The 23,956-nt window shown below is 40.5% G+C and overlaps 1 protein-coding gene across 7 annotated transcripts in view; it reads right to left on the reverse strand.

The window, feature by feature from the left end:
• CDK14 (cyclin dependent kinase 14) overlaps positions 1–23,956 on the reverse strand; it is a 790,403-nt gene that overhangs the window by 720,521 nt on the left and 45,926 nt on the right. For 5 of the 7 annotated variants that reach the window (XM_065542367.1, XM_065542363.1, XM_065542366.1 and 2 more), the window contains exon 3: positions 5,699–5,792. The exons of the other annotated variants lie outside the window; for them this stretch is intronic. The gene's annotated coding sequence lies outside the window, so the exon portion shown is untranslated. The remainder of the gene's footprint in view (positions 1–5,698; positions 5,793–23,956) is intronic. 7 annotated transcript variants of the gene reach the window in all.

Raw genomic sequence — 23,956 nt, forward strand, 5'->3', positions numbered from 1 at the left:
ATGGAGTTTTCCCATAGTATTCCTGGCATATTGATCTCGACTGCATCCTGAGGACTATGGGTCAAGTATGGACAATAAAGATGGAGGAGGAGAAGATGTGCAGAGTTCCAGGCTACTTTTTCTTTACCCATTTGCAATGCAGCTGACAGACAGAGGGTTATTAGCTATAACATAAAAAAAGTGCTTTTATAAACTGACCAAAAAAAGGACAAAAGATAAACAATAGGAAAATGGACAAGAGATGTGGAGAATCCATTGACAGAAAAGTAAATCCAAGTAGCCAATGAATACATGAAAAAAATTGTTTAGCAACACTAGTACTAGGAACTAGGAAATTATAAATTAAAACTAATAATGTAAACATCAGGTAGGCAAGCATTTATAAAGAAAACTAAGATATCATTGGTGAAGTTGTGGGAGAAAAAGTACTATTATACTTTTTGGTGGAACTGTAAATTGTTACAGTGTCTTTAGAAAGCATCACTGCAGCAGCCATTAAAATGAAAAATACATATATTCTATGTGCATATTGCTTCTTGGAGACCTGCCCCTCACTGCCTCTCAGTTCTCACAGTGTGGGTGGAGTTCCAACTCCTACCTTGGAAGCAGGACATGAAAACTACATCTGAGCAAAGCAGGTCATAAAACTTCCCTGGCCACCATGCTGGCTCAGGAGTGGGCTCAGGAGTGGGCACATGACCTAGGCTGGTCTAATCCAACTCAATCTCAGAGCTTTTGCTAGGAATGCTAGGATAAAGATGCCTGTCTTCCTCTGGATTCAAACTTGGAAGGACTTATTCTGTGTAACTGCTAAAAGCCCTCATAAGTCTATGTGGGAACCAGGCATGTTGGCTTATGCCTATAATCCTAGCACTTTGGGAGGCTGAAGCAGGTAGATTGCTTGAATCCAGGAGTTCAAGACCAGCCTGAACAACATTGTGAAACCCTGTCTCTACAAAAAAAAATACAAAAAGTTAGCCAGCATGGTGGTGTGCACCTAGAGTCCCAGCTACTCATGAGGCTGAGGTACAAGGATCACTTGAGCCCAGGAGACAGAAGTTGCAGTGAACGGAGATTGCACCCTACACTACACTACACCCACACTACACCCCAGCCTAGGCAACAGAACAAGACCCTGTCTGACAATGATAATAATGATAAAAAGAAAAAGACTATGTGAAATATGGCCATAAAAATGCCCATATCAAAGTAAAAGTGACTGATGGACTCAGCTGCTGTCCCTCAGATGTATCCACCATATTTATCCCAAGGTCATGCTTCCTACAAGCTACTTTCAGCCAAGACTAAACATAGAAGGGATACTAATATGGGATACTTTTAGTGGGAGATCTTGGCTGGAAAATTCCCCATCAAGGTAGTTGAAACTTTCTTAGAACTGTGCTGCACTTTGAAACTCTACCAACCAAATTCTCCTTCCTCTTTTCCTCTCTCTTCTTCACCAGTGTCAGACCTGCATTGCTGTTTGAAGGTTCTCACCTGTACTAGCTCCTTCCCTCTTATTTTTTACTTTCTTTTTTTTTAAGATGGAGTTTTGCTCTCTCTTGCTGCCCAGGCTGGAGTGCAATGGCATGATCTCAGCTCACCGCAACCTCCACCTCCTGGGTTCAAGCAATTCTCCTCTCCCAGCCTCCTGAATAGCTGGGATTACAGGCATGTGCCCCAACACCTGGCTAATTCTGTATTTTTTTTTTTAGTAGAGACGGGGTTTCTCCATGTTGGTCAGGCTGGTCTCAAACTCCTGACCTCAGGTGATCCGCCCACCTCGGCCTCCCAAAGTGCTGGGATTACAGGCATGAGCTACTGTGCCTGGCCTCCCCTTTATTTTTTTTGTTTCCCAAGTAAAACTCTTGGACTTCTAATCCCATCTTAGCAGATCTTGAAGGACTTGAGCTAATACAAATGCTACTGAGTGTTCTGACAGAACCAGTGGTAAGATAAAATTTTGAGATGTGTTTACTTACTCTCCGATGGACAAAGAAGATACCATATTGAGTAGTATGTGGAGTATGGATAACTCCTAGGAAGAGATGGCAGCTGCATTGTTAAAGACTTCATGGTGATGAAAGGTTTTCTACCTAGGAAAACAAACTAGTAATTGGGAATCCCCTGGTTAGTGTAATAATTGAAGCATTTGAAAGATATAGCGGGACAGTGCCTGCAAGGACAACAGAGTTGGTTGGTTACAGAGTAGTACTGATGCCTTGCAGAGGGACAATCATAAACCACATGCCTTTGATTGGCAGTTAAAGGTTAAGTATGAAAGCTAGAAGGTATCTTTAGCAGCCCTTATCTCCAGTAGTGGAAGAATGGAGAAAGCTAGCAGCAGATTGAGGATATGATAGTTACAGAGCTCCAGAGGCACTTAGATTATACCAGCCAGGCAGGTCTGTATGCTAAAGGTAAGAGCTTGGGTTGGGAAAACGGAATCCTGAAACAGCTTCTGTGGTGAAACATTATTACTCTATTACTTTAAGAACCCCACTATCCCCATGGATGTTAATGAGTTCAGCTCTGTGACTGCCTCTACTGTCAGTTTTGGCTTGCAGAGGGGAGCTGCTGAATTTTTTAATGATGTTGGTGCCCTTTTTACCAGCACATTCCTGATGGCCTTGGTGAATGGATAGATACTGCTAAGGTTGACTCTGCAGATCCTCCAGGAATCTAAGAACTTGCAGGAGTGGCCAACCCTTCTGCTGGAAAACGCAGTAAGTGTATCTTAATAGGTGTCCTCTCAGGAGAACCCCTACCTCTTCTCTGGGCTGCTAGGCCAATAACTAGGGTTAAATCCAGTGGGGGGCATGCTGAGCCTAATAAGGGAGGAAAGAAATTATATTCCAAGGTATAAACTAGCCAATGAGGGCCATCAATACTGAATTTTGAGGGTGTTTGAACAGGGGGCTAGAATATGAAACTGAACAAGCAAGGTTTCTTTGACTTGGAAGTACTTTTGTAGGACATGAAATTTAATGGCCTGGTAATACCCAGGGGACAGTGCTAACTCATTGTTAGAATGGCTTTTAGAAGCCTAAGAAAGTGATCCAACACTGAGCAAAGTGGAAATGCCTGAGTTGCCTAGGCAGGAGGAAGAGGAAGGAATAAAAAGGCTGAGAAGGAGAAGTAGGCTTGCTGGAGTGGCTATATTATGTGAGGTCAGAAAAATTACAAGATAACTATGTTCCAGGGGAGAGTTCAGAGGAAACACCATTCACCAAGGAAATCGGGAATGTGCTGGTAAGAAGGGCACTTGCATCACTGAGAAGTTCAGTAGCTTTCTTCTGCAGGCCAAGACTGACAATAGAGGCAGTCACAGAGCTGCAATTGTTAATATCCAATGGGAATACTGGGGCCTCCAAAGTAATAGTGATCAGGTCATGGCACGTAAATGAAAGAAGCCAGAATCTCACAACCACCAAGATCAGAGGGGTGGTCAATGGAAGCCTGGCCTACAGCAAGGTATAGAGATGGTTAAGAGACCATGGCACCTCTAGGGGCAAAACAGGGGAGTAGCCAGCAAGGGAGATGTTTAACATCCACAACCAGAAAAGGGCAATGACGGAGGAGTAGGAAGCTGATGACAATGACCCTGATAAACAGTCATGATCCCTTGCTCACTGTATTAGTCCATTCTCACACTGCTATAAGGACATATATAAGACTCGGTAATTTATAAAGGAAAGGTTTAATTGATTTACAGTTCAGCATGGATGGGGAGGCCTCAGGAAACTTACAATCATGGCAGAAGGGAAAGCAAACACATCCTGCTTCACATGGTGGCAGGAAGGAGAAGTGCCAAACTAAGAGGGAAAAGCCCCTATAAAACCATCAGATCTCATGAGAACTCACTCACTATCACAAGAACAGCAGCATGGGGGTAACCAGCCCCATGATTCAATCACCTCCCACCAGGTCCCTCCCATGACATGTGGGGATTATGAGAACAACAATTCAAGATGAGATTTGGGTGGGACACAGCCAAAGCATATCATTCTGCCCCTGAACCCTTCCAAACCTCATGTCCTCACATTTCAAAACACATTTATCCCTTCCCAACTGTCACCCAAAGTCTTAACTCATTTCAGCATTAACTCAAAAGTCCAAGTCCAAAGTCTCATCTGAGACAAGCCAAGTCACTTTTGTCTATGAGCCTGTAAAATCAAAAGAAAGTTAGTTACTTCTTAGATACAATGGGAATATGGATACTGGGTAAATACACCAGTTCCAAATGGGAGAAATTAGCCAAAATGAAGGGGCTACAGGCCCATGCAAGTCTGAAATCCAGCAGGGCAGTCAAATCTTAAAGCACCAAATGATCTCCTTTGACTGTATGTCTCACAACCAGATCATGCTGATGCAAGAGGTGGGCTCCCACAGCCTTGGGCAGCTCCACCCCTGTGGCTTTGCAGGGTACAGCCCCCTTCTTGGTTGCCTTCATGGGTTGGTGTTGAGTGTCTGCAGCTATTCCAGGTGCATGATGCAAATTGTTGGTGGAGCTACCATTCTGGGGTCTGGAAGATGGCCACCCTCTTCTTGCAGCTCCACTAGGCAGTGCCCTAGTGGGGACTCTGTGTGGGGGCTCTGACTGCACATTTCCCTTCTGCACTGGCCTAGCAGAGGTTCACTATGAGGGGTCCACCCCTGTGCAAACTTCTGCCTGCTCATCCAGGGATTACCATACATCCTCTGACATCTAGGCTGAGGTTCCAACCCTGAATTCTTGATTTCTGTGCACCCACAGGCCCAACACTATGTGGGAGCTGCCAAGGCTTGGGGCTTGCACCCTCTGAAGCAACAGCCTGAGCTCTATGTTGACCCCTTTTAGCCACAGCTGGGATGCAGGCACTATGCCTCTAGACTGCACAAAGCAGCAAGACCCCAGGCCTAGCCAACAAAGCCACTTTTTCCTCCTAGGCCTCTGGGCCTGTGATGGGAGGGGCTGCCATGAAGACATCTGATATGTTGTGGAGACATTTCCCCCCATCATCTTGGTGATCAACATTTGGCTCCTCATTACTTATGCAAATTTCTGCAGCCAGCTTGAATTTCTCCTCCGAATGAACACGGGTTTTTCTTTTCTATCACATTGTCAGGCTGCAAATATTTTGAACTTTCATGCTCTGCTTCCCTTTTATACATATGTTTCAATTCCAAACCATATCTTTGTGAATACATAAAACTGAATGCATTTAACAGCACCAAAGACACCTCTTGAATGCTTTGCTGCTTAGAAATTTCATCTACTGGATACTCTAAATTATTTCTCTCAAGTTAAAATTCCACAGATCTCTAGGGCAGGGGCAAAATGCCAAGAGTTTCTTTGCTAAAACATAGCAAGAGTCACCTTTATGCCAGTTCCCAACAAGTTCCTCATCTCCATCTGAGACCACCTCAGCCTGGACTCCATTGTCCATATGACTATCAGCATTTTGGTCAAAGGCATTCAACGAGTCTCTAGGAAGTTCCAAACTTTCCAACATCTTCCTCTCTTCTTCTAAGCCTCCAAACTGTTCCAACCTCTGCCTGTTACCTAGTTCCAAAGTCACTTTCACATTTTCAGGTATCTTTACAGGAGTACGTCACTACCCGGTACCAATTTACTATATTAGTCCATTCTCACCCTGCTATAAGGACATATCTGAGAATGGGTAATTGATAAAGGAAAGTGGTTTAATTGACTCACAGTTCCATATGGCTGAGGAAGCCTCAGGAAACTTCCAGTCATGGCAGAAGTGGAAGCAAATATGTTCTTCTTCACATGGCAGCAGGAAGAAATGCTGAGCAAAGAAGGAAAAGCCCTTTATAAAATCATCAGATCTTGTGATAACTTACTCAATATCATGAGAACAGCAGCATTGGGATAACCACCACATGATTTAATTACCTCCCACTGGGTCCCTCCCACAACATGTGGGGATTATGGGAGCTACAAGTCAAGATGAGATTTAGGTGGGGATACAGCCAAACCACATCACTCACTTCCCAAACTTTAGTTAATTTTCAGATCCAGACCCATTGAATGAAGAGGTGGCCAGGTTCCTAGAAGGGACTCTGCAACATTGCTAGAAATATATATTATAATTCTCCCAGTGCTTCCCCAAAGGAAATTACCACCACTTACTAAGGGGTCTGTACACTAGGAAAAGTGGAATACCTAACATTTTAAAAATTACTGGACACAGGGCCTGAGTTGCATTGATACATGGAGACCCAAACCATAACCATATCTAATCCTGTCTTGGCAACTGCTTCTCAGAAAACTCCACTTCATAAGGAGAGAGCCAGCATGAAAATGGAGTTGCTTCAGAAAAAGAAACAGGTTCTGGTGATCCATCTGGACACTGGATCAGATTGTGCCTGGAGTCAGGTTGTTCCATTGCCACTATCCAAGTCAATAAATTCACCTTTTGCTTAAGCCAGTTTGAGTTATGGTTTCTGTCTCTTGAGCATCCCTTGACAGTAACATATAAAGACTCCTGATAGGCAGGAAAGATGATGGTAACAGATTTGCAATTATTGTTCTTAAGGAAGGTTCTCATGCCCTTTCCTGGAGTTGATCTCAATATCCGCAATGAGGAAGGGGACAATGTGAGTCTACAAATCCCATGTATAAAGCTCCTTTTGTTCATAAATCATGTTTGCTCTCTTGCTTCTCCTATCTACAAGTACATTTCCACATATGTATGTTTTGTATTTATATATACAAACACACACATACACACATTTGCAAAATATACAAACATTATCTATCTATCTATCTATCTATCTATCTATCTATCTATCTATCTAAAATATAAGGGAACCAGGCACGGTGGCTTATGCCTGTAATCCCAGCACTTTGGAAGGTTGAGGCGAGTGGATCACCTGAGGTTGGGAGTTTGAGACAAGTCTGACCAACACGGAGAAACCCTGTCTCTACTAAAAATGCAAAATTAGCCAGGCATGGTAGCGCATGCCTGTAATCCCAGCTACTCTGGAGGCTGAGGCAGGAGAATCACTTGAACCTGGGAGGTAGAGGTTGCGGTGAGTTGAGATTGTGCCATTGCAAAATCTTGTTGCCTGGGCAACAACAGCGAAACTCCTTCTCAAAACATAAAATAAAATAAAATAAAATAAAGTAATATCGATATAGATATATGGAAAGTTTTCTGACATTGTCCTAAATTAAGAACAGAAAATTGTGATTATTGTCTGCTACCAGAGATCCTTAATTTCTAGAGTAGAATAGTAGAAAAGATCGCTCCTAGCATGAGCAACACAGAAGACGGGTGATTTCTGCATTTTCAACTGAGGTACCAGGTTCATCTCACTAGGGAGTGTGGGACAATCAGTGCTGGTCAGCTGCTGCAGCCCGACCAGCGAGAACTGAAGCAGGGTGAGGCATCGCCTCACTTGGGAAGCGCAAGCGGGAAGGGAATCGCTTTTCATAGCCAGGGGAACTGAGACACACAACACCTGGAAAATCGGGTAACTCCCACCCCAATACTGCACTTTACCAAGGGTCTTAGCAAACGGCACACCTAGAGATTATATCCCACACCTGGCCAGGAGGGTCCCATGCCCACGGAGCCTCCCTCATTGCTAGCACAGCAGTCTGCGATCTAACAGCAAGGCAGCAGCAAGGCTGGGGGAGGGGCGCCTGCCATTGCTGAGGCTTAAGTGGGTAAACAAAGCTGCTGGGAAGCTCGAACTGGGTGGAGCCCACAGCAGCTCAAGGAGGCCTGCCTGTCTCTGTAGATTCCACCTCTGGGGACAGGGCACAGCTAAACAAACAAACAAAAAAAAGCAGCAGAAACCTCTGCAGATGCAAACGACCCTGTCTGACAGCTTTGAAGAGAGCAGTGGATCTCCCAACATGGAGGGTGAGATCTGAGAACGGACAGACTGCCTGCTCAAGTGGGTCCCTGACCCATGAGTAGCCTAACTGGTAGACATCCCCCACTAGGGGCAGACCAACACTCCACACCTCACACGGTGGGGTATACCCCTGAGACAAAGCTTCCAAAGGGAGAATCAGACAGGTACACTTGCTGTTCAGCAATATTCTATCTTCTGCAGTCTCTGCTGCTGATACCCAGGCAAACAGGGTCTGGAGTGGACCTCAAGCAATCTCCAACAGACCTACAGCTGAGAGTCCTGACTGTTAGAAGGAAAACTAACAAACAGGAAGGACACAAAACCCCATCAGTACGTCACCATCATCAAAGACCAAAGGCAGTTAAAATCACAAAGATGGGGAAAAAGCAGGGCAGAAAAGCTGGAAATTCAAAAAATAAGAGCGCATCTCCCCCTCTAAATGAACGCAGCTCATCGCCAGCAACTGATCAAAGCTGGACGGAGAATGACTTTGACGAGTTGAGAGAAGAAGGTTTCAGTCCATCAAACTTCTCAGAGCTAAAAGAGGGATTATGTACCCAGCGCAAAGAAACTAAAAATCTTGAAAAAAGAATGGAAGAATGGATAACTAGAATAATCAATGCAGAGAAGGCCATAAACGAACTGACAGAGATAAAAACCATGACATGAGAAATAGGTGACAAATGCACAAGCTTCAGTAACCATCTCGATCAACTGGAAGAAAGAGTATCAGCGATTGAGGATCAAATGAATGAAATGAAGCGAGAAGAGAAGTCTAAAGAAAAAAGAGGAAAAAGAAAGCCTTCAAGAAGTATGGGATTATGTGAAAAGACCAAATCTACGTCTATGCCTGAAAGTGAGGGGGAAAATGGAACCAAGTTGGAAAACACTCTTCAGGATATCATCCAGGAGAACTTCCCCAACCTAGTAGGGCAGGCCAACATTCAAATTCAGGAAATACAGAGAACGCCACAAAGATACTCCTCGAGAAGAGCAACTCCAAGACACATAATTGTCAGATTCACCAAACTTGAAATGAAGGAAAAAATGTTAAGGGAAGCCAGAGAGAAAGGTCAGGTTTCCCACAAAGGGAAGCTGATCAGACTAACAGCAGATCTCTCAGCAGAAACTCTATAAGCCAGAAGACAGTGGGCGCCAATATTCAACATTCTTAAAGAAAAGAATTTTCAACCCAGAATTTCATATGCAGCCAAACTAAGTTTCATAAGTGAAGGAGAAATAAAATCCTTTACAGATAAGCAAATGCTTAGAGATTTTGTCACCACCAGGCCTGCCTTACAAGAGACCCTGAAGGAAGCACTAAACATGGAAAGGAACAACCGGTACCAGCCATTGCAAAAACATGCCAAAATGTAAAGACCATCAATGCTAGGAAGAAACTGCATCAACTAACGAGCAAAATAACCAGTTAATATCATAATGACAGGATCAAGTTCACACATAACCATATTAACCTTAAATGTAAATGGACTAAATGCTCCAATTAAAAGACACAGACTGGCAAACTGGATAAAGAGTCAAGACCCATCACTTTGCTGTATTCAGGAGACCCATCTCACATGCAGAGACACACATAGGCTCAAAATAAAGGGATGGAGGAAGATCTACCAAGCAAATGGAGAACAAAAAAAAGCAGGGGTTGCAATTCTAGTCTCTGATAAAACAGACTTGAAACCATCAAAGATCAGAAGAGATAAAGAAGGCCACTACATAATGGTGAAGGGATCAATTCAATAGGAAGAGCTAACTATCCTAAATATATATGCACCCAATACAGGAGCACCCAGATTCATAAAGCAAGACATTAGAGACTTACAAAGAGACTTAGACTCCCATACAATAATAATGGGAGACTTCAACACCCCACTGTCAACATTAGACAGATCAACGAGACAGAAAGTTAACAAGAAATTTTTAATATTTAGAAAACCCCATTGTCTCAGCCCAAAATCTCCTTAAGCTGATAAGCAACTTCAGCAAAGTCTCAGGATACAAAATTAATGTGCAAAAATCACAAGCATTCTTATATACCAGTAACAGACAAACAGAGAGCCAAATCATGAATGAACTTTCCACAATGGCTTCAAAGAGAATAAAATACCTAGGAATCCAACTTACAAGGGATGTAAAGGACCTCTTCAAAGAGAACTACAAACCACTGCTCAGTGAAATAAAAGAGGACACAAACAAATGGAAGAACATTCCATGCTCATGGATAGGAAGAATCAATATCATGAAAATGGCCATAGTGCCCAAGGTAATTTATAGATTCAATGCCATCCCCATCAAGCTACCAATGAGTTTCTTCACAGAATTGGAAAAAACTACTTTAAAGTTCATATGGAACCAGAAAAGAGCCTGCATTGCCAAGACAATCCTAAGCCTAAAGAACAAAGCTGGAGGCATCACGCTACCTGACTTCAAACTATACTACAAGGGTAGAGTAACAAAAGCAGCATGGTACTGGTACCAAAACAGAGATATAGACCAATGGAACTGAACAGAGCCCTCAGAAATAACACCACACATCTACAATCATCTGGTCTTTGACAAACCTGAGAAAAACAAGAAATGGGGAAAGGATTCCCTATTTAATAAATGGTGATGGGAAAATTGGTTAGCCATAAGTAGAAAGCTGAAACTGGATCTTTTCCTTACTCCTTATATGAAAATTAATTCAAGAAGTATTAGAGACTTAAATGTTAGACCTAATACCATAAAAACCCTAGAAGAAAACCTAGGCAGTACCATTCAGGACATAGGCATGGGCAAGGACTTCATGTCTAAAACACCAAAAGCAATGACAACAAAAGCCAAAATTGACAAATGGGATCTAATTAAACTACAGAGCTTCTGCACAGCAAAAGAAAGTACCATCAGAGTGAACAGGCAACCTACAGAATGGGAGAAAATTTGTGCAATCTACTCATCTGACAAAGAGCTAATATCCAGAACCTACGAAGAACTCAAATTTACAAGAAAAAAACAACCCCATCAAAAAGTGGGCTAAGGGTATGAACAAACCTTTCTCAAAAGAAGACATTCATACAGCCAAAAGACACATAAAAAAATGCCCGTCATCACTGGCCATCAGAGAAATGCAAATCAAACCACCATGAGATACCGTCTCACACCAGTTAGAATGGCAATCATTAAAAAGGAAACAACAGGTGCTGGACAGAATGTGGAGAAATAGGAACACTTTTACACTGTTGGTGGGATTGTAAACTAGTTCAACCATTATGGAAAACAGTATGACAATTCCTCAAGGATCTAGAACTAGAAGTACCATAGGACCCAGACATCCCATTACTGGGTATACCCAAAGGATTATAAATCATGCTGCTATAAAGACACATGCACACGTATGTTCATTGCGGCACTATTCACAATAGCAAAGACTTGGAATCAACCCAAATGTCCATCAGTGACAGACTGGATTAAGAAAATATGGGCACATATACACCATGGAATACTATGCAGCCATAAAAAAGGAGGAGTTCATGTCCTTTGTAGGGATATAGATGCAGCTGGAAACCATCATTCTCAGCAAACTATTGCAAGAACAGAAAACCAAACACTGCATGTTCTCACTCATAGGTGGGAACTGAACAATGAGATCACTTGGACTCCAGAAGGGGCACATCATACACAGGGCCTATTATGGGGAGTGGGGGGAGGGATTGCATTGGGAGTTATACCTGATGTAAATGACGAGTTGATGGGTGCTGACAGGTTGATGGGTGCAGCACACCAACATGGCACAGGTATACATATGTAACAAACCTGCACGTTATGCACATGTACCCTAGAACTTAAAGTATAATAAAAAAAAAAAAAAAGAAAAAAAAGAAAAAAAAAATATCAGGACATCCCCTCCATCAGAGCATCACCTTGGTATGCCTACTGCTTCCTCCCCTGGCCCAAATGTGTATCTCACCAGCTCTGGGTTCCTGAATCTATTCAGGGAGTTGCAACATCCCACCTTAGGCAGAGGGTTGAGAAAGTGACATCACAACCCATGATGCCTGAAACCCTTGAGCTGGCCTCAGTGTCTTAGTGCCTTGTGACTGAGGTTTCATTGCCTCATCAAAAGTACCATCCTGCCCAGAGAAGGAAGGTAGCCCCAACTCTGGCCAACTTGGAATCAGCAATCTCACACACCCCCCAACATAACAAGTGCCACTTGTCACACTTCCAAACCACTCTTAGCTGATGACCTGTTTATGCTTCCTCAGAAAAAATGAAACCAGCCAGAAGGAAATTTCCCCAGCCTCCACCTCAATATTTACCCCTGTTTGCACTCACATTTCTGCTTTCCTTCATACTCCATTTCAAAGCCAAACCTGCCTGTGGTGTCATGTTATATATTGGTTTTCATCTACAATTCCTGGTTCCTAACTCCCATTGCCCTTGTTACAGTCTTTTGTGATAATGTTGGGTGTGTGAGGCCTCATGGGTGGGACTCCGACCTTCTCCTGCTTCAAGGCAGGACTCCAATGCTTCCCTGACTTTCTGATTGTGGGTCTTAAGACCCTCCCATGAGAGGGTCTGACCCTATATCCTGGGAGAAGGAATGCTGACATCATGAAGCTTCCATAAAAACTCAAGAGGAAAGGGTACAGTGAGCTTCCAGATAACTGAACATGTGGAGGTTCCTGGAGGGTGGTGCACCAGGGAGGGCATGGAATCTCCATGCCCCTTCCCCCATACCTTGTCCTATGTATGTGTCTCTTCATCTGTATCCCTCATAATATCCTTTATAATAAACCAGTAAATGTAAGTAAGTGTTTCCCAGAGTTTTGTGAGCCACTCTAGCAAATTAATTGAACCCAAGGAGGGGGTTATGAGTACTCCAACTTGAGGTCAGGCATAGTGGCACACGCCTATAATCCCAGCACTTTGGGAGGCTAAGGCAGGTGGATCACTTGAGGTCAGGAGTGTGAGACCAGCCTGGCCAACATGGTGAAACCCCATCTCTACTAAAAATACAAAAAAACAAACAAACAAAAATTAGCGAGGCATGGTGGTGCCTGCCTGTAGTCCCAGCTACCCAGGAGGCTGAGGCCGGAGAATTGCTTGAACCCAGGAGGTGGAGGTTACAGAGCCAAGAGCATGCCACTGCTCTCTAGCCTGGGCAACAGAGGAAGACTCGGTCTCAACAAAAATCAAAACAAAAACAAAAACCTTGAAACTGGTTGGTCAGAAGTTCCAAAGGCCCATACTTGCAACTGGTATGTGGTGGAGGGGGGTAGGGTAGTCTTGGGGACTGGGCCCTCAACCTGTAGGATCTGACATTGTCTCTGGGTAGATAGTGTCCGAACTGAATTAGAGGACACTGAGCTGGTGTCCACTGCTTGGTGTGTGGAGAATAAAGCCCCACATATTTGGTCACAAAATCTTCTTCTGTGTTGATGATTGTTGATGAGTGCCGTGAGTAGAGGAAAAACACAGAGAGAGTGTTCCCTACACACTGCCTGAGGGCACTAGATCTCACCCTACTCATCTTCCCAACAATACTGCTCCAGCAACTTTCTTCTTGCTCTTCTGCATCCCTCATTTTTCAGTCTCTATAGGATCATTCCCCACAATATGTCAATATGCTGTTGTTAATCCTGTCTTTAAAAACACTCATATACCTTGTCCTAATGCCACTTCCTTAACTAGCAATCACTTCATTGTTCCCCCTGGCAGAAAATTTTTCAAGAGAATTCTTGATTATTTACTTCAGTGCTCATCCAATTGTCTCTTTCTCTCTCTCTCTTTTTTTGTTTGTTTGTTTGAGACGGAGTCACGCTCTGTCACCCAGCTGGACTGCAGTGGTGGATCTTGGTTCACTGCAACCTCCACCTTCCAAGTTCAAGTGATTCTCCTGCCTCAGCTTCCTGAGTAGCTGGAACTACAGGTGTGTGCCACCATGCCCAGTTAATTTTTGTATTTTTAATGGAGATGGGGTTTTACCATGTTGACCAGGTTGGTCTCAAACTCCTGACCTCAAGTGATCCACCCACCTCGGCTTCCCAGAGTTCTGGAATTACAGGCATGAGCCACCACACCTGGCTCCATCTGTCTCTTAAACCCTCTCCAATCAGACTTTAACCCCACACTCCACCAAAATGGCTCTTGGATAAACAAAGGATCCTAAAAGCAGCAAAGGAAAAGAAATAAATGACCTACAATGGAGCTCTAATACGCTTGGCAACAGACTTTTCTAAGTCAAAACTTTTTCAGTGGAAACCTTACAGGCCAGGAGAGATTGGCATGACTTATTTATTTATTTATTTATTTATTTATTTATTTATTTAAGATGGAGTCTCGCTCTGTTGCCCAGGCCAGAGTGCAGGGGCGTGAACTCTGCTCACTGCAAGCTCCTCCTCCTGGGTTCACGCCATTCTCCTGCCTCAGCCTCCCAAGTAGCTGGGACTACAGGCACCCGCCACTATGCCTGGCTAATTTTTTTCTGTATTTTTTTTTTTTTAAGTAGAGACAGGGTTTCACCGTGTTAGCCAGGATGGTCTCGATCTCCTGACCTCGTGATCCGCCTGCCTCAGCCTCCCAAAGTGCTGGGATTACAGGCGTGAGGCATTGCGCCTGGCCGACATATTTAAAGTACTAAAGGAAAATAACCTTTTATCCTAGAATAGTATATACAGTGAAAATATCCTTCAAACATGAAGGAGAAATAAAGACTTTCTAATACAAACAAAAGCTGAGGGATTTCATCAATACCAGACCTGTACTACAAGAAATGCTAAAGGGAGTAGTACTTCAATCAGAAAGAAAGGCATTAATAAGCAATAAATCATCACCTGAAGATACAAAACTCACTGGTAAAAGTAAGAACACAGAAAAACACAGAATATCATAACACTGTAACTGTGGTTTGTAAACTACTCTTATCCCAACCAAGTAGGAAGACTAAATGATGAAACAATTAAAAAAAAAAACAAAAAAAAACTACAACACTTCAAGATATAGTCAGTACAATAAGATATAAAAGAAACAACAAAAAGTTAAAAAGCAGAGGAAGTTAAGGTGTAGAGTTTTTATCAGTGTTCGTTTTGCTTGTTTATTTACGCAAATAGTGTAAAGTTGTTATCAGGTTAAAATAAAGGGTTATGAGATAGGATTTGCAAGCCTCATGGTAACCTCAAACCAAAAAACATACAATGGATACACAAAAAACAAAATGGCTCTTGTCAAGGACATTAAAGACCTCCATGTGCTAACCTCAGTGTAGCACATGGAGATCAAATCTCAGTCATCATCTTCCTTGACTTATTAACACCATCTGGTGCAATTTGTCATACCATCTTCCTTGGTATCTTTTTCACTTGGCTTCCAGTTCACCATGCTCTCTTAAATTCCCTCCTACCTCTCTGGTTGCTCCTACTCAGTCTTGTTTTTTGGATGCTCCTTTTCTCCAAGAACTGTTACTATTGGTGTGAACTCGACTGAATTCTTGATTTTCTTTTCTAAGTACATTCATTATCTTGGTAATCTCAATCAATAGCATGGCTGTAAATACCATCCACGTGCTGCTCACTCCCAAATTTATATTTTTAGCTTGAACCTCACTCCTCATATCCAGTCAAACATATCAGAATGCCTATTCAACATATGCAAATAGATGGCAACAAACATTTCAATACATTTGAAAGTTATGATCTTTTCTTCAATCCATTTTCTTATCCTTCTTGTTTCTCAATCCAAAACTCTTGAAGTCATCCTTGATTCCTTTAATTCTCTGAAACTCCACATATAGTTCATTAGTAAATCACCTCTACCTTCAAATTAGCAAACTTCTACCTCCTCTTCTGTTACTGTAATTGTGCCCCAACTGGTCTCCTTGCTCCCACCCTTGACCTTCCTTCTTCTCACTGCTTATTGGTAATACTGCAGCCAGTAATTATTTTAAAATGAAGGACCAGGTAACAACTCTATTTGGAAGCTTCCATATCACTCAGAGTAATACCCAAACTCCTTACAAAAGACCTAGCCTGCGTGACCTGATACTTCCTCCACCTTGTAGCTCTGTCATCATCTATTACTCTTCTCTTCTTTCATTAGTCTACAACCTTGCTGGAATCTTTGCTGTCTCTCTGATACACCAGGCATGCTGTCACCCTAGGGCCTTTTCAGTGGTTATTCCCTCTCCTGGACCACACTTTTTTCAGATAGCCCCTTAGCTACCTCCTTCACCTTCAAGTCTTTGTTCAAATGCCATCTTCTCAATGAGACCTAACCTGAATGACCTTAGAGAATATTGCAACCTGCACCTCCTCACACCAGCATCTCCAATTCCCTTGGCATGCTGTGTTGCCCTAAGACACTGAATTGCCTCCTAAATACTGTATAATGTACTCATTATGTTATTGCTTTTTGTTTTTTTCTTTCTCCTGTCCAGAACTTCAGCTCCATGAGATATGGGTTTTTGCCTCTTTTGTTCACTGATGTAACCTAAGCATTAGACAGTGCCTAGCACACAGTAAGTGCTCAATACATATGTTTTAGGTCAGGCACTGTGGCTCATGCCTGTAAACCCAGCACTTTGGGAGGCCAAGGCAGGTGGGTCACTTGAGTCCAGGAGTTCAAGACCAGCCTGGGCAACATGGCAAAACCCCATCTCTACAAAAAATACATAAAAAGTAGCCAGGCATGATGGTGGGTGCCCGTAATCCCAACTACTTGGGGGGCTGAGGAGATAGGATTGCTTGAGCCCGGGAGGCCGAGGTTACAGTGAGCCGAGACCACAACACTGCACTCCAGACTGTGTGACAGAGTGGGACCCTGTCTCAAAAAAACTAAAACTAAAACTAAAACCCAATCATATGTGTTAATTGAATTTTTATCCCCAAATCATTTATCACCTTAGTTCTAGTCTAATATTCCAAGTTCTTTCAGATGTCTCTACTTGAATGTCCTTAAGACACCTCAAACTCAGTGTGCCCAAAGTCAGACTCATTTTCCCCCATCAAATTCGTTCTTTCTTCAGTTTTCCTAATTGGATTCATAGCATCAATAACCATCCAGTCACCTATGGGAGAAGCCACAGGGTCATTTGGCATTTTCAGTTTTGGAACAAGTTCCTAGCCCTCTCCTAATGCTAACGGGCATTTGATATTAATACTGAGCCTTTAGCCACACATGCAAACACTATGTTTCTCATTGCTTTTGCCACTTAGTCTCTTGGGGATTATTGTCCACGGGTTTGTGTATTAGTCTGCTAGGGGTGCCATAACAAAATCCAACAGATTGGGTGGCTTCAATAACAGAAATTTATTTTTCACAAATTTACTTCTCTGGAGACTAAAAGTCCAAGATCAAATTGCTGGCAGGGTTGGTTTCTCCTGAGGATTCTCTCCTTGGCTCACAGAGGGCCACCATTTTGCTGGGTCCTCACGTCGTCTTTCTTCTGTGCACATACACTTCCGTTGTCTTTTCCTCTTCCCATAAGGACACCAGTCCTATTGGGTTAGGGCCCCATTCTTGTGACTTCATTTAACCTTAATTAACTCCTCAAAGCCCTATCTCCAAATATAGCCACATTAGGGGTTAGGCCATCAATAAATGAATTTTGGGAGGAAAAAAATTCAGTCCATAACAATTAGACACAACATTTTTCTGTCCCTTTAAAATTATCCCTGTTTTCAAAAGTTCATTCCTTGTGCATATGTGAACTTTGTTCTTTTCTTTCTATTTTCCATCTGTTTTGAATAATCTCTATTCTTGGCTTTATCATAAACAAATGTATGCCTGCTAAAATAGTTTTTACCAATACTCTTACTGTTTTGCATTTATCAGGTGTGGATGGAGTTAATATTTGTAAAACATTTTTTAAAAATAGAGAACAGCAGCTAAGAGTCAAGAACAGAACACTTCATGGCCCCAAATAACCAAGTATGACTACTAATGCCATCTGTTGGCAGCAACAGAAATTGCATGTTTTTAATCTGGATAGTATAGCTTTGTTCAGATCTATCACGGTCTCCGTGCTGAAAATTTGAAGGTAAAGAAATCCCTGTATTCTTTTCCTTTACCTTCCATATTCCTGTCTGTGACAGTAAGCAGTCCAGCAGGAAGGTTAAATTGAAGATAATTCAATGAAGGGACTAAATACAGAGGGGTGTCAAGAGTAACAATAACCAAAGATGGTGAAGCACCCAGCGGCTAACAACGAAGAGAAGCTATTACCATCCCTGCAACTGAAGAGACAGAGCAGGGAGTGGAGGGGCTGAAATCAGAGAGAACTGAAGAATTGCCCAATAGAAACTGTGCTCATAAGGTAAAGGAAACATAGTTTGGCTGAGTGAGTAGAGGGAATAAATATCTAAATCTTTCTCTTCTCCTACTATCTATTCTCCCAAAGTCAGAGGAATAAAGAAACTCAGATAATACAATCTGTAGGTCAGTGTAGGGCAGAGAAGGATGGAGAATGAATTTGGAGGGTTAGCCAGTGTCTTGGTCTGTTTTGTACTGCTGTAGAGAAACACCTGAGGCTGGGTAATTTATAATGAACAGAAATTTATTTAGCTCACAGTTCTGGGGGCTAGAAAGTCCAAGGTTAAGGGCCTTCTTGCTGTATCATCCCATGGTAGAAGGCAGAAGGAGAAGAAAGCACACATGTGAGAGAGGAAGGGGAACCAAACTCATCCTTTTTATTAGGAACCTACTCCCATGATAACTAACCACTCCCTAGATAATGGCATTAATCCATTCATGAGGGCAGACCCCTCGTGACCTAATCACCACTTAAAGGTCCCACCTCTCAACATTGTTGCATTGGGAATTAAATTTTCAACACATGAACTTTGGGGGACATGACAAAATCATGGCAGCTAGTGAATAATTAGCATAACTTGCCTTCACAAAATGAATTGCCCTCTCTTCTATTTTATGTATAGATTGAGTTCTTAAATGTCTCATCCATGGTGGTAAGTATTCCAACACAAAAAAGAATGTATTTAAGAGGAACTAATAAATACATATTTTTTAATAAATAAATGAATACTCATTATTTATCTCCATGACTTAAAATTTTGCTGGAGGAAAAAATGGCAACTGTACTCTATTTTATGTTATGCCTTATGCCCAATGAATTCCATCTAAAATTCAATACATTAAATTCCAATCCTGAATACAATAAATACAACAATAAAGCAAACAAGATCATTTTTCCTGATTCCTGGCTATATGTTTATATGAGAAACAAATTTAAATAATAAGAGAAAAATCCCCACAGTTTGCCTTTTAAAAATAAAATTTGAAGTATATTTTAAGAATAAGAATAGCTCACTTATCTTTGCTTTCAGCGTTAAAAGTTCTTACAAAGTCTTTAAACGAAAGTGAGGAATTATGTTTATCTCCAAAAGAAGTACTAAAGTCAACACTGAAAGCCCTTGAATGTAGTCCAACAGTTGAACTTTAATAAACAAACAGCCTGTTGAAGGCAGGCACATTAAAAGTCTCCAGTATACTACAGGTTAATTAGCAAGTACTGTTACAGCTAGGTCTATACCTCCTTCCCCCAAACACAGAGAAATTATGTTTATGGTGACTGGTATTCCTTTGTTCTGACCATTATAACTGTCAATCACTAAACTGTGGAGTTGTCTGATATGACATTTAAGACAAACATACAAGTGTACTCATCAACTGCAGTCTAATTACTACAGTTGGCTTAATGACAGGGTTGCATCAATTTTTTAGTAGTCCTATCAATCTTGAAATCCTAAAGCAGATAGTCTAGCAAATCTCCAAATGTCGTATTCCCTTATATATTTCCAACTTGGGGAAAGAGAGCATGATGACTCAAGATTGTTTCCTTGGTATTTTGTTGTTTTGGAAAAAGGAGTATTTATAATCTATTAGACATTTTCGAGGGCACAAATAACATGAAAAGGATATTTCAGTGAAAAATATACATTTTGCTTGGTTATTATTGCTAAGTGCATTGTTCAGCAAATGTTCTGCTATATTGAGTTTCAGGCATCACTTGAATTACATTATGGTGAGATTTGTGATTAAGGTAAGCTAACTCAAAATGACAAGCCAAGGGCTTTTAAAATCTACATTTCAATGAAATCTGGCAGCACAAAAACAGCTGCTCTAAGTCCGCTCTTCTAATATTTCAAAGGAAGAATAGCAATGGATTTCTGATACCATATGTGCCAACTGCAGAAATTCTAGAACAGCCTGAGAGACCGTGGGTGAAAGGTCACCCTCTGCCTTATACAGATGGTATGTTTAATTATTAAAGAGCAATTTTAATCATTTAATCATTTCAGACCTTGAAATGAAAGGTCTTCTCGGGTATCTTGAAGCTTGTTGCAACCTAAACTCTGCTGTCAAACTTCTAGGGAGCCAGAAAGTAACATATGTGATTTTTATATCCTAACTCGATTTACATTCTCATGTGAGTCGAATTTGTTTTACAGGCTGTCAAAAACATTTCTTGGAAAAAAAATTGAAGGTCATGTCTTTAGCAGAGAATTTAAAGTTAAATCTAAATCCAGACTTAAGTCAGTCTTGAATTCCTCAGGAGGATGGCTCTTTCTTTCAGCAGAATTGTTTGTAGTGCTGTTGAAAATTTTCATATCTAGCCTCAAAAACATTTTCAGAAATAGTCTCTGTAGCTTTTTCCACTAATAAAAATAAACAATACTGGCAAGGTGTCTGGCATGTAATGTTTAATAAATGTTAGGCCCTCCTCTCCTCCCTTTACCAAATGCATGTGTGCATGCATTCACATGCATACACTGGAATTCATGTTTATGTGATTTTGCAAGAACAAGTGGAATGAAATCAAGGATAGTTCAACAATTCTTTAAAAAGCAACAACAAATACAAAGTTTCGAATTCATATGTTTTTAGATGAAGAAAATAATATAACTGAGCTAATAATAATAAAAAATATTGAGCAAGTGACATCAGCAACATGGCAGAATAGGACTTTCTAGTGCTTGTCCATCCACAGAAACATCAATTTGAATAACTACCCATGCACAAAAATACCTTCACAGGAGATGAAGGTTAACAGACAAAACTACTAAAAAATAATAATGTCTATAATTATTTCTTAAGGGATACAAATATAAAAAGATGTACATTGTGACATTAAAAACATAAAATGTGGATGATGTGGGGTAAAAATATAGTTTCTGTATGCAATCAAAGTTAAATTATCAGCTTAAAATAGACTGTTAAAACTATAAAATATTTTATGTAAGCATCATGGTAACAATAAAGTAAAACCCTATAGTAGATACATAAAAGACAAAAAGCAAGGAATCAGGCCGGGCATGGTGGCTCATGCCTGTAATCTCAGCACTTTGGGAGGCCGAGGCAGGTAGATCACTTGAGGTCAGGAGTGCAAGATCAGCCTGGCCAACATGGTAAAACCCCATCTCTACTAAAAATACAAAAGTTATCCAGGCATGGTGGTGCACACCTGTAATCCCAGCTACTCGGGAGGCTGAGGCAGGAGAATTGGTTGAACCTGGGAGGCAGAGGTTTCAGTGAGCCAAGATCATGCCACTGCACTCCAACCTGGATGACAAAGCGAAACCCTGTCTCAACAACAACAACAACAACAGCAGCAGCAACAACAACAACAACAACAACAAAAGGAATCAAAGCATACCATAGAGAAAAATCACCTAATCACAAAGGAAGACAGCAAGAGACATCCAAGCACCTAAATATGGAAAGCAAATATTAATAGTTATAAAAGGAGAGATAGGCAATAATACAATAATAGGAGCGGACTTCAATAACCCACTTTTAACAATGGACAGATCATCCAGATGGAAAAAAATAAGGAAACATGACTTAAACAACACTTTAGACCAAATGGACCTAATAGACATAAACAGAACATTCCATTCAAACAGCAGCAAAATGCACATTCTTTTGAGGTGTGTATGGAACATAATCCAGGATAGATCATATGTTAGGTCACAAAACAAGACTTAACAAATGTAAGAAGATTGAAGTCATATCAAGTATCTTTTCCAACCCAAATACTATGAAACTAGAAATGAATTGCAGGAGAAATTTGAAACTTTCACAAAAACAGAGATTAAACAACATGCTCCTGAGCAACTAATGGTTTAAAGATGAAATTAAAAGGGAAACCAAAATATATCTTGAGACAAATGAAAAAGGACACACAACATACCAAAACTTATGTCATGAAGCAAAAACAGTTCTAAGAGGAAAGTTTGTAGCAATAAATGCCTACATCAAAAAAGAAGATGTCAAATAAACAGCCCAATATTATACCTCAAGGAACTAGAAAAAAAAAGAAATTTAAGCAGAAAGAAAGAAATAATAAAGATTGGAGCAGAAATAAACAAAATAGACACTAGAAAAACAATAGAAAAGATCAAGAAAACTTTTGAAAAAATAGCTAAAATCACCAAACCTTTAGCTAGACTTTGGAAAAAGGACTCATAAATATCAGAAATGAGAGAGGAGACATTATAACTGATATCACAGAAATACAAAGGATTATAAAAGACTACTATAAACAATTATATGCCAGAAATAGAATGATGTAGAATAAATGGATATATTCCAGAAACATAAAACCTACCCTGATTGAATTATGAAGAAACAGAAAATCTGAACAAACCAATAACGTGTAAGGTGACTGAATCAGTAGTCAAAAATCTCCCATCAAAGAAAAGCTCAGGACCTGATGGCTTCACTTCATAGTCTACCAAACATTTAAAGAAGAGGTAATAGCAATCTTTCTCAAATTCTTCCAAAAAATTGAAGAAGAGTGAATAATTCCAAACTCATTTTATGAGCCCAGAATTATCCTGAAACCAAAGTCAGACAAGGACACTACAAAAAAAAGAAAATTATAGGCCAATATTCCTGATGAACATAGAATCAAAAACCCTCAACAAAATACTAGCAAGCCGAATTCAGCAGCACATTAGAAGAATCATTCGCCATGATCAAGTGGGAGTTATTCCTGGTATGCAAGGATGGCTCAACATATGCAAATCTATAAATATGATACACAACATTAACAGAATGAAAGACAAAACCATATGATCATTTCAATAGATGGAGAAAAACCATTTGACAAAATTCAAAATTCTTTCATATTAAAAACTCTCAACAAATTAAGTATGGAAGGAATGTGCCTCAACACAACAAAGGCCATATATGACAAAACCATGGCTAACATCAAACTCAACAATGAAAAGTTGAAAGCACTTTCTCCAAGATCAGGAACAAGACAAAGATGCCCATTCTTGCCACATCTATTCAACATAGTACTGGAACTTTTAGCCAGAGCAATTAGACAAGAGCAAGAAGTAAAAGGCATTCAAATTAGAAAAGAAGTAGTGAAAATATGTCTCTCTGTTTGAAGAAAACATAATATTATAATATATTTTAAAAAATAAAAACTCTACCAAAAAACTGTTAAAACTAATACAGAAATTCAACAAAGTTGTAGGAAAGAAAAATAACATACAAAAATTAGTAGCATTTCCATATACTAACAATGAACTAGCTGAAAAAGAAGTTTTTAAAATCCCATTCACAATAGCTACAAAAAATTTAAAAAGTTAAAAATAAATTTAACCAAGAAGTGAAAGACTTGTACACTGAAACTATAAACATTGATGGAAAAAAATAAAGAAGACACAAATAAATGGAAAGATATCCCATGTTCACACATTGGAAGAATTAATATTGTTAACCTGTCCATATTACTCAAAGCAATCTACAGATTAAATGCATACCTATCAAAATTTCAATGACATTTTTCACAGAAATAGAAAAAACAATCCTAAAATTTGCATGGAACTCTTGAAGACCCTAAATAACCAAAGCAATCTTAAACAAAAAGAACAGAGTTTAAGGCATCACACTACCTGACTTCAAAATATACTACAAAGCTATAGTAACCAAAACAATTTTAACTGGCATAAAACAGACACACAGATCAATGGAACAATATAGAAAGCCCAGAAATAAACCCAGGCATTTTACAGTTAGTTGATTTTCAACAAAGGTACCAATAACACACAATGGAGAAAGG

The sequence above is a fragment of the Macaca fascicularis genome, chromosome 3 (assembly GCF_037993035.2).
Source record: "Macaca fascicularis isolate 582-1 chromosome 3, T2T-MFA8v1.1".
Classification (NCBI taxonomy): Eukaryota; Metazoa; Chordata; class Mammalia; order Primates; family Cercopithecidae; genus Macaca; species Macaca fascicularis.